Here is a 9,661-nt window from a genome sequence, read left to right as displayed (position 1 = left end):
CATAGTTTTTGTTGTAGCATTCCATGAAATTATAATAAAATTTAGTTGTGTACACAAATGAATATAGGATTTCAAGGAAGGCATGTGGTAGGAAGGGCAAATCAAGAAAACAATGGAGCTAGACACGATGGTGCATGCCTGTAATCCCTGTGGCTAGGGAGGATTGCAAGTTCAAAGCCAGCATTAACAACTTAGGGAGACCCTAAGCAACTGAGTAAGAACTTCTCTCTAAATAAAATACAAAATAGGGCCTGGGATGTGGCTCAGTGGTTGAGTACCCCTGAGTTCAATCCCCAGTGCCAAAAAAATGAGAAGAAAAAAATGGAAAAGCTCAACATCTATTTTTATAATCTTATAGAAATGAGCAAAATCTTACTTCAAATCGATTTACTCACGCAGCTGCTCTGCTAGACATGGGGGAGTGGAGTAATTTTTTTTCTTTGCATGGCTCCTACACTCAGGGAACTTGCAGTTGGTTTCATTGTAAACCTACCATCATATTCCAACATCAGAAGGTGTGCTGGTAAGAGCCCTTCTGGGTCCAGCGTTCTGTCTCCCATGCTTTCTCTGCAGTGCAGGAATTTTTTTTTTTTTTTTAAGAGAGAGATGAGAGAGAGAGACAGAGAGAATTTTTAATATTTATTTTTTTTTTTAGTTTTTGGCGGACACAACATCTTTGTATGTGGTGCTGAGGATCGAACCCGGGCCGCACGCATGCCAGGCGAGCGCGCTACCGCTTGAGCCACATCCCCAGCCAGGAAATTCTTTTTAAACAGAATGTTTTTCTTCAACAATACTCATTATGTTCGAATTATTCCTTAACAGGACTGGGGATATATCTTAGTTGGTAGAGTGCTTGCCTCACATGCACAAGGCCCAGGGTTCAATTCCCCAGCGCCACAAAAAAAAAAAAAAAAAAAATCAAGCCATAACAATTCCTGGGGCCACTCTTTCATAACAGTATAAGAGCAGACCGTGGAGTCCATAGACCTTAGTAAACCATGATGGTTCTATAACTTATATAGTTATCATCATGATACTGTCAATTTAGGTAATAGATGGAAGTGTCTGTTTTGAAGGAGAATGATGAAATCCAGTACAGTGTAGATAGTAACATGAGTATTAAAGAATTATCTTATTGAAAAAGTTCTAATTTGGTAGAAACCTCAAGGTAGGTGTGGAGGGTAACCTTAGTATTCTTCCACTGAAGCCCTTGGGGTGATTTTTATCTGTCCTAGATTATTTCATCATGTTTATTTTCCCTTAGATCCTCAAAGATTCAGCTTGCTTTTTTTTTTAAAATTTGTTCTAATTAGTTATACATGACAGTAGAATGCATTTTGATGCATCATATGTATATGGAGCACAATTTCTCATTCTTCTGGTTGTACATGATGCAGAATCACATAGGTCATGTAGTCATATGTTGCTTTTCTTTATACAGCCATCTTCTGGGGAGGTTTCCTTCCTCCATTGGAGTAGAATGATACCACCTTAGCTCCTCTACTCTCTTTGCTAACTGATTGTCAAAATAACTATGCAGGCCCCTTTTAAGTTTTATGGCTAAGTGGGAAAACAGTGTATGTTTTGTTTTATTTTGGGTACTGGGGACTGAACACAAGGGTGCTCAACCACTGAGCCACATCCCCAGCCTTTTTTATATTTTACTTAGAGACAGGGTCCCACTAAGTTGCTCAGGGCCTAGCTAAGTTGCTGAGGCAGTCTTTGAACTCATGATCTTCTGCTTTAGCCTTCTGAGTTGCTGGGATTATAGGCATGTGCCACTGTACCCGTCTTGTTAGTTTGTTTTAATAGTATCTTAGATTCTTTAATGTACATGGTGATATGGCTCAAAACTGCAAAGAGCTTGGGGTTCCTATCATGAGGCCTGGACTAAACTGAGATCGACTCCAGAATGGGCTGGTGAGATTCTCAGCTTCTGAGAGAAGTGCAAAAAGGGACGCAAAGTTGTTTAGCACATGTTGTGCATTGCCTGGAAATGTCAATTGCCTTTTAAAAAAAACTTTTATTCTTTAGTACTTCAGACTAAACCCAGAGCCACTCCACCACTGAGCTACATCTTCAGCCTTTTTTATTTTGAATCAAGGTCTCACTGAATTGCTGAGGCTGGCCTCAAGCTTGCAATCCTCCTGTCTCTGCCTCCTGAGTTGCTGGAATTACAGGTGTACACCAGCATACCTGGCTGTCTCTTTTTTCTTTTAAGTGGTACTGGAGAACCCAGGGGTGCTCCATCACTGAACCACATTCCCAGCCCGTTTTGATTTTTATTTTGAGATAGGGTCTCAACTAAGTTGCCCAGTTTGACCTTCAACTCATGATCTTCTTCCTTCAGCCTTGTGAGTTGCTGGGAGTATGGGTGTTTGCCACTGTGCCTGACTTGTCAGTTGCCTTTCTATACTCATTTAAAATATCTTCATATGCCAAGAATATTCACATTTTCTAAAAGGGGAAGTTACGGCTCCAAGGGTTCTACAGTTCACATAAGACTGCACAGCTAGTAAATGACAGGATAAGGATTGACTCCCAGGCTTGACTCTTCTCATTCCCTTTGCAGGATGGATTATCTGGCTTCCCTGATTATGCCCAGAGCTACCTCCATGCCATGGAAGCCTCTAGGTGGCAAAGATATTGATAACTTCTGATCAGGACCATGAAAATTATTATATTATATTTGAGGAGACAGAATTTAAGTATCAGTTGGTCAAGGCTAAGAAAACAACCTGAGCAAATATAAACACCAAAAATAGAAATTGAAAAACCAAGCGTAGTTTATGTAGAGGCAAAGCAAATGGAGTGTCAGTGTCTATGTCAATGGAATGTGGACCTCATTGTCTTTTAGAAGAAATCTCTGCTTGGAATATAAGGGCAACAACAGAAGATAAATGCCAGATTGAGGCAGATTTGGCCTTTGATAGCATACTAGGAAATTAGAAGAATACAAACAGAAATGTTAATACAATATACAGGGGATCTGGTAGTGTTGGTCCATAGTATCAGGGAGCTCCTAGGTATCCCTAGGCACTTTGCGTTAAGAGATGAGGGTGTGAAAGTTGCAATGTCAGCCACTGAGAGGCTGGTCTGGAACTCAGGGTAATAATGACAGCCAGAATATATCAACAGCTTACTGGGTACCCAATACCATTGTACCACTTCACGTATGTAAACTCATTTATTCTCACAAAAATATACAAGTTTTCTGGGTGCAGTGGCATACACCTGTAATTTCAGTAGCATGGGAGGCTGAGGCATGAGGATCTTGAGTTCAAGTCCAGTCTCAGCAACTTAGCAAGACCCTAAGCAATTCAGTGAGACCCTGTCTATAAATAAATGTCAAAAACAGCTGGGAATGTGGTTCAGTGGTGAAAGTACCCCTGGATTCAATCCCTGGTACCAAAAAATTTACAAATTAGATACCTTTATCACCTTTATTTTATAGATGAAGAAATTGAGACTGACATGCAAAACTTGTTTTGTATGGACATATACAAAAGTTGATTTTCATAGAATGGCTAAGACTTATAAATAGTATAGAAATGAAGAAAGAGACAACTCATGTAGATTTCTTATTTTCTTTCCAGCTGTTTCTTCCACAGAACACTGGGATCATTGTACTGTTGTAGTGATGATGGTTTTCTGTGTGTGGCAGGGAGGATATATAGTGTTAGCTGAGCACATCTATCCAGATGAAGGTAGTATAGCTCTAGAGAGATTTGTAACTTTGATCAATCATTGAATCTGCTTTTGGAACCTTTGTAATTACCAGGAGAGTAAATATTTATCCTTTGACCAACTGAAGGGATCATTGTTACTGGTGAGCCATGAGTTTGCCTTCAAACCTAAAAATATGACTAGTCAAAGAACCAAACAAAAAACAAAACAAAAAATGGGGCTGGGGTTGTGGCTCAGTGGTAGAGCATTTGTCTAGTATGTGTGAAGCACTGGGTTCAATTCTCAGCACCATATAAACAAAAGTAAAAAACACTAAGAAAAAGGAACTTTTTTTTGAGGTCACGGAATCAAGAATAGGGTAAAATATTTGGATTTGAGCAACTATGGGGACTAAATATAACCATATAACCCAAATGTGTGGATAGCCTTCAGAGGGCTTTAGGGGAGGGACGCGTGTCAGGTATTTGCCTTTATTTCTTCCTGGGAAAGGAACCACTCTTGGCTACTAGAAGAGGGGTTCAGTAGGAGGTATGACAGTAGGTCACATAAATCATAGAACCCAATAAGAGATTTTGGAGGATATATATATACTTCAACCTACTATCCATTTATAGAATACCTTAGCAACAAAGAACAAAACAGCCTCCACTTGATCTCCTCGTCTAGCCAAATAGTTCTAGAGGTATTGCTATTCTTCTGGCTTATGCCTTTATCTGCTAGACCAAAAAGACTCTTAGATTCCTGGACAGTTCTTACAGAAAATTCTCCCTAATACTGTATGTATAGTTTTCTCTATAATGTCCACTTACTGTTCTTGGCTCTGCCCTCTGATGCCAAACGACAAATCATCCTTCCACGTGAAAAAAATCTTTTTTGTTTTGATAGTGGGTGACTAGGGATTGAACCGAGGGGCACTTTAGCGCTGAGCTATGTACCCAACCCTTTTTTATTCTGAGATAGGGTCTTGCTAAGTTACTGAAAGCCTTACTAGGTTGCTGAGGTTGGCATCAAAATTGCAATCCTTCTGCCTCAGGCTCCCAAGTTGCTGGGATTTTAGGCATGCACACTGTGCCGGCATCCCTCTTCTTCCCCTGGTACTGGGATTGAAGACAGAGGTGCTCTACTGCTGAGCAACTTCCCAGCTCTTTTTAAATTTCGAGACAAGGTCTCGCTAAATTGCCCAGGCTGGCTTGGAATTTGCAGTCCTCCTGCCTTAGACTCCAGAGTGTCTGTAGTTTCAGGTGTCTGCCACCATGTCCAGCCCACATGAGAAATCATTAAACATTTGAGGATTGATATGCTGATTCCCCTAAATATATCTCCTCAGAGGAAATGTCTCCAGTTACATAACCTTCATTTATGTAGTCCTTTGTAAAAGCCAATTAGCAAAGTATAATTCATAAAAATTAGATTAATGATATTAATTGCTATTTTGATCAGATGCTTTAATTCTCCTCTTGGTTATTATTATTTAACTCAGTACTGAGGAATTTTTCAATGTTCCTTTAAACTGATTAAAATATTCCAGATGTAGTGTTATAAATTTAAAAATTAATATGATTATTAAGTATTATAAGTATAATAAAGTGGTAAATTAAAACATTAATACCTTAATTTAATTAATAAAAATTATTTAATCTGTATTGTTAGAAAGTTAGTTCTTTACCATTTGTGTTTGTGGGATTGATTTAAACTAAGTCATGTTATTGGTTTTGGTGGATAACTGAATACTTTTTGTCTCACCTGTGTCTGTGTTAAAATCAAGAGTGACTTTCATTGTATATCAATTTATAATCGCCTACTTCTTTCAAGATGCCTCTATGAATACAGAAAAGTTCTACTTGTTGCTCTGATCAGTTACATGATAGCATAGGCTAGTTAATCATTAATAACTATATTTATTAAAAAGGTTTTTAATTGTAGATGGACACAATGCCTTTATTTAATTTATTTTTATATGGTGCCTCACACATGCTAGGCAAGTGCTCCACCACTGAGCTACAATCCCAGCTCACTACATTGATATTTTGCTTCTAATACAAATTATTATTTCTTCAGGGACATCTCTGACTGTCCTGTCTGGTCATAAATGGTCACTTCTGCTGACCGGGAAGATTAAGAATCTTACGTTTATAAATCTTAGCCCAGGTGCTCTAGAAGTATGTTCTGGTTGTCAGAGATCAGCTGATGTATGCTGCCCTCTGGATGGGAGACAGAAAATCCACAGGAGATATTGGCTTGGGTGTGTGGCTCAGTACAGCACTTGCCTGGGGTGTGTGAAGCCATGGGTTCAGGCCCCAGCAGCACAAACAAAACTTCAGATTAGCATTTTTCATGCTCAGGAAAGGAGATGAAGTCTCTGATTTTATGTTTCCTGTTCTAGGTTTTATCAGGATTAGACTAGGCCAGAATTTGTGCATGTCCAGAGCATCTGCAGGCAATTTTTAATGCCCACGGTGTTCTAGGGATTATGTCCTATTCTTCCTCTAAGTGCAGCATAGGAACTTTCCCCATATTGTAGAGGCTGAATTTACTGAGACTCATTCGTCATCTCTCAGTAAGGAGTAAACTCAAGGTCTGAGATATATTCTACAATTTGTAACCGGAAAGTATTAGTTTGAAAGAATTGGAAATATAGGTTTCCATATAAAGAAAGCATGCTTTGCAGACACACAACCACCTTTTGTGACATTATCTTGTTCTCTTGGCTAATGTAGAACATGAATTCCCTTGACATATATAATGGTTCCATCCTCCTATTTCCTTAAAGTATATAAATTAAAATTTTGCTCTAGAGTGTTTATAGTGATTTTTTAAAAAATTTCTTTCTTTTTTTTTATTTTTATTTTTTGGTAAACTAAATGGTTTACCAAATGGTTCCAAAATAACTGGTGGTAAAAATTGGGTTGTAATGGGAGGGTATAAGACTGGAGAGATTTGAAAGTAGCCTGTGGATGTGGTTTCTATCCAAATGTAATTTCCCACATAGCTTTACTGTATAATGCAGACTCAAATTCAATTAATAAAGAGGCTACTGATAGAGATTCTAGCATTTGTGGTCTAAGAAAAGATAATACATTGATATGTCAAGAAGTCAAGTATAAGACAGAGACGGGAAAGGGAGATATTAGGAATGGAACCCAAGAGGGTAGCCTAGTTACCATCCAAGACTTTTATGTTCACATGAAGAATAACATGATAGTAGGATAAGAGATAATTTTCAACAGAGATCAAGCTTCCAGTAGTAATGGAATAGCTCATTCAGACTAACATCCATAGCCATTACTACGAAACCTGGATAATCTCTTGAGGTGGGCACAACCATTTAAAGGCATCCCAGAGTAAACAAAAGAAACCCAAAACTAGAAGGAAGTCAATAATTGAAAGATGAGAAATGCACCAAGTGGAATTGTGTGCTTGTGAATTTTTGCGTAAAACGGAACCTCCCAGTAACTGTGACATGAGGTAGCAGAAAACTGAAGTCTCATTGACCAGAAGGGTCAGAGGACAGAACTGAAACCTGGCAGAACAGCTAGGAAAACCAATGAGGGTAATCCGGGGAAGAGGGAGATTCAAAGGGGGAAAGTCTCTAACCTGCATATGAAATCTGTCCTGATGTATACTAGTCACTGGACTATGCAAGCCGGGATTGGGGAGACTCCAGAGGATGTCAGGAAAACAACTGTTGGATGCTAAAAGGATTGAATATTTCTCCTGCCACAGGAGAAATAGAATTAGTGTGAATATAGCCAGATTATAACTGAATCCAGAGTCTCTGCAATATGAATAAATAATGTCCAGTATACAATAAAAAACCTAAATATACAAAGAAACAGGAAAATATGACCTATTTCAAAGGGAAAAAATCCATCAATAGAAACTGACCTTAAAATGTTGGAACAAGCAGATAAAAACTTTCAAACAACTATTATAAAAAATAAGATGTCCAAAGATTTGAAGGAAAATATTCTCATAATGAATGGGCAGATGAGTAATCTCAGCAAAAAAAAAAAAAAATACTATAGCAAAAGAAACAAGCTGGGTCTGGCGACCCACACCTGTAATCCCAGGAAACTGGGAGGGTGAGGCAGGAAGATTGCAAGTTCAAGGTCAGCCTGGTCAAGTTAGTGAGATCCTGTCATGAAATAAAAAATTAAGAGGACTGGAGATATGGCTCAGTGGTAGAGTGATTTTGTATTCAATCTCCAGTAACATACACACTGTGCACCCACAGACAGGAACCACATGAAAATGTAAGAACTGAAATATAAAATAACTAAGAATATTCTACTAAAATTGACTGCCAGTAGAGGTCAATAAAATATGACAAGAAGCTGGATATGTTGGCTCACGTCTGTAATCCCAGCTTCTCATGAGGCTGAGGCAGGAGGAACACAAGTTCAAAGACGACCACAGCAACTTAGTGAGACCCTGGTTCAAAATAATAAAAAAAAAGCTGGTGATGTGGCTTAGTGGTAAAGTGACCCTGGGTTCAATCCTCAGTCCCACAAAATTTTTAAAATTAAAAAACAAAGATAGGAAACTCCCAAATATTTGAAAATTAAATGTAATTAATTAATCTATAATCAATCCATGGGTTGACTAAATATCTAAAAGGAAAATTTGAAAATATAATTTTTTTTTTAGTTTGAGTTGGACACTATTTATTTATTTTTATGTGATGCTTAGGATTGAACCCAGTGCCTCGCATGTGCTCGGTGAGCACTCTACCACTGAGCCACAATCCCAGCCCTTGAAAATAGTTTTGATTGGATGATGTGGAAAATACATCCAGTTCAGAACATTTTCTAATTGTATGCAAGATGCAGTGAGGCAGTGCTGAGAAGGGAATGTAAAGCTTTAAATGATGATGTTAGAAAAGAAGAGGAGTGTAAAATCCATGATCTAAGTTTCTACCATATGGAGATAGAAAAAGATACCAACCCAAGCCAAAATGAATGGAAGGAAATAATAGAGGGAATAAGTTAAAAGCACAAATAAATAGAAAAAGTTAATAAAAGCCAAAAGATGCCTCTTTGAAAATATTAATTGCCACAGTCTGGCTGGGCATAAAATAACCGAGCCACCACACACCTTGTAGATTCAAACAGCAACTCTTTATTCTCAACTGTCACCGGCACTCTGCACGCACGTTCTGGAAAATCCACACACTCCACTGGGCTCTGCATACCAAATACTCTATGAATCCTGCGAGAACTCAACGGGAACTCAAGGAGCGGGCGCCTGAGGCAGCAGGATACGCCCTATTCCCAGCAGGATCCACCCTAAACCTGGAACCGCCCTAAACCCGGATGCACCCTGGTCCTTGAGCAGGGTCACCTTTGTCAAACATTCATGCAATGTCACTGTAAATGACCTGGGTTCAAGGCAAGCCCATTTCCACAATGGAGAGTCCTCCCTCTAAGCAACATTGGGTAGGCTCTCAGCAATTAATAAAATTGATGAACATTGGCATGGTTTCTGAAGGAAAACAACAACAACAAAAAACAACCCCAAAATGTCAAAATTAAAAACAAGCCCAGGCAGTGATGCATGCCTGTACTCCCAGGGACTGAGACCAGGAAAGAGAAAGAGATAAGGCTAGAGGTTTGCAAATTCAAGGGAAGTATGGGCAATTTAGACCCTGTGTCAAAATAAAATTATAAAAAGGGGCAAGGGTTATAACTCAGTGGTAGAGTGCTCCTGCTTTAATACCAGTACAGCAAAAAAAAAAAAAAAAAAAAACAGTTACTACTTTTTCTAAGAATTCAACTGCAACATGGGAATATTATGAACATCTTTATGTCAGTAGATTTGATAACATTAGTTAATAAACAATGCCAATTTTAGGGTGGGTTGTGCCTCAGAGGTAGAGCATGCGCCTAGCATGTGTGAGGCACTGGGTTCAATCCTCAGCACCCACCACATAAAATAAAATAAAGACATTGTGTCCACCTATAACTAAAAAATA

Source organism: Callospermophilus lateralis, chromosome 19, assembly GCF_048772815.1.
Source record: "Callospermophilus lateralis isolate mCalLat2 chromosome 19, mCalLat2.hap1, whole genome shotgun sequence".
Taxonomy (NCBI): Eukaryota; Metazoa; Chordata; class Mammalia; order Rodentia; family Sciuridae; genus Callospermophilus; species Callospermophilus lateralis.
The sequence above is the reverse complement of the archived record's forward strand: the minus strand, read 5'-3'. Positions refer to the sequence as shown.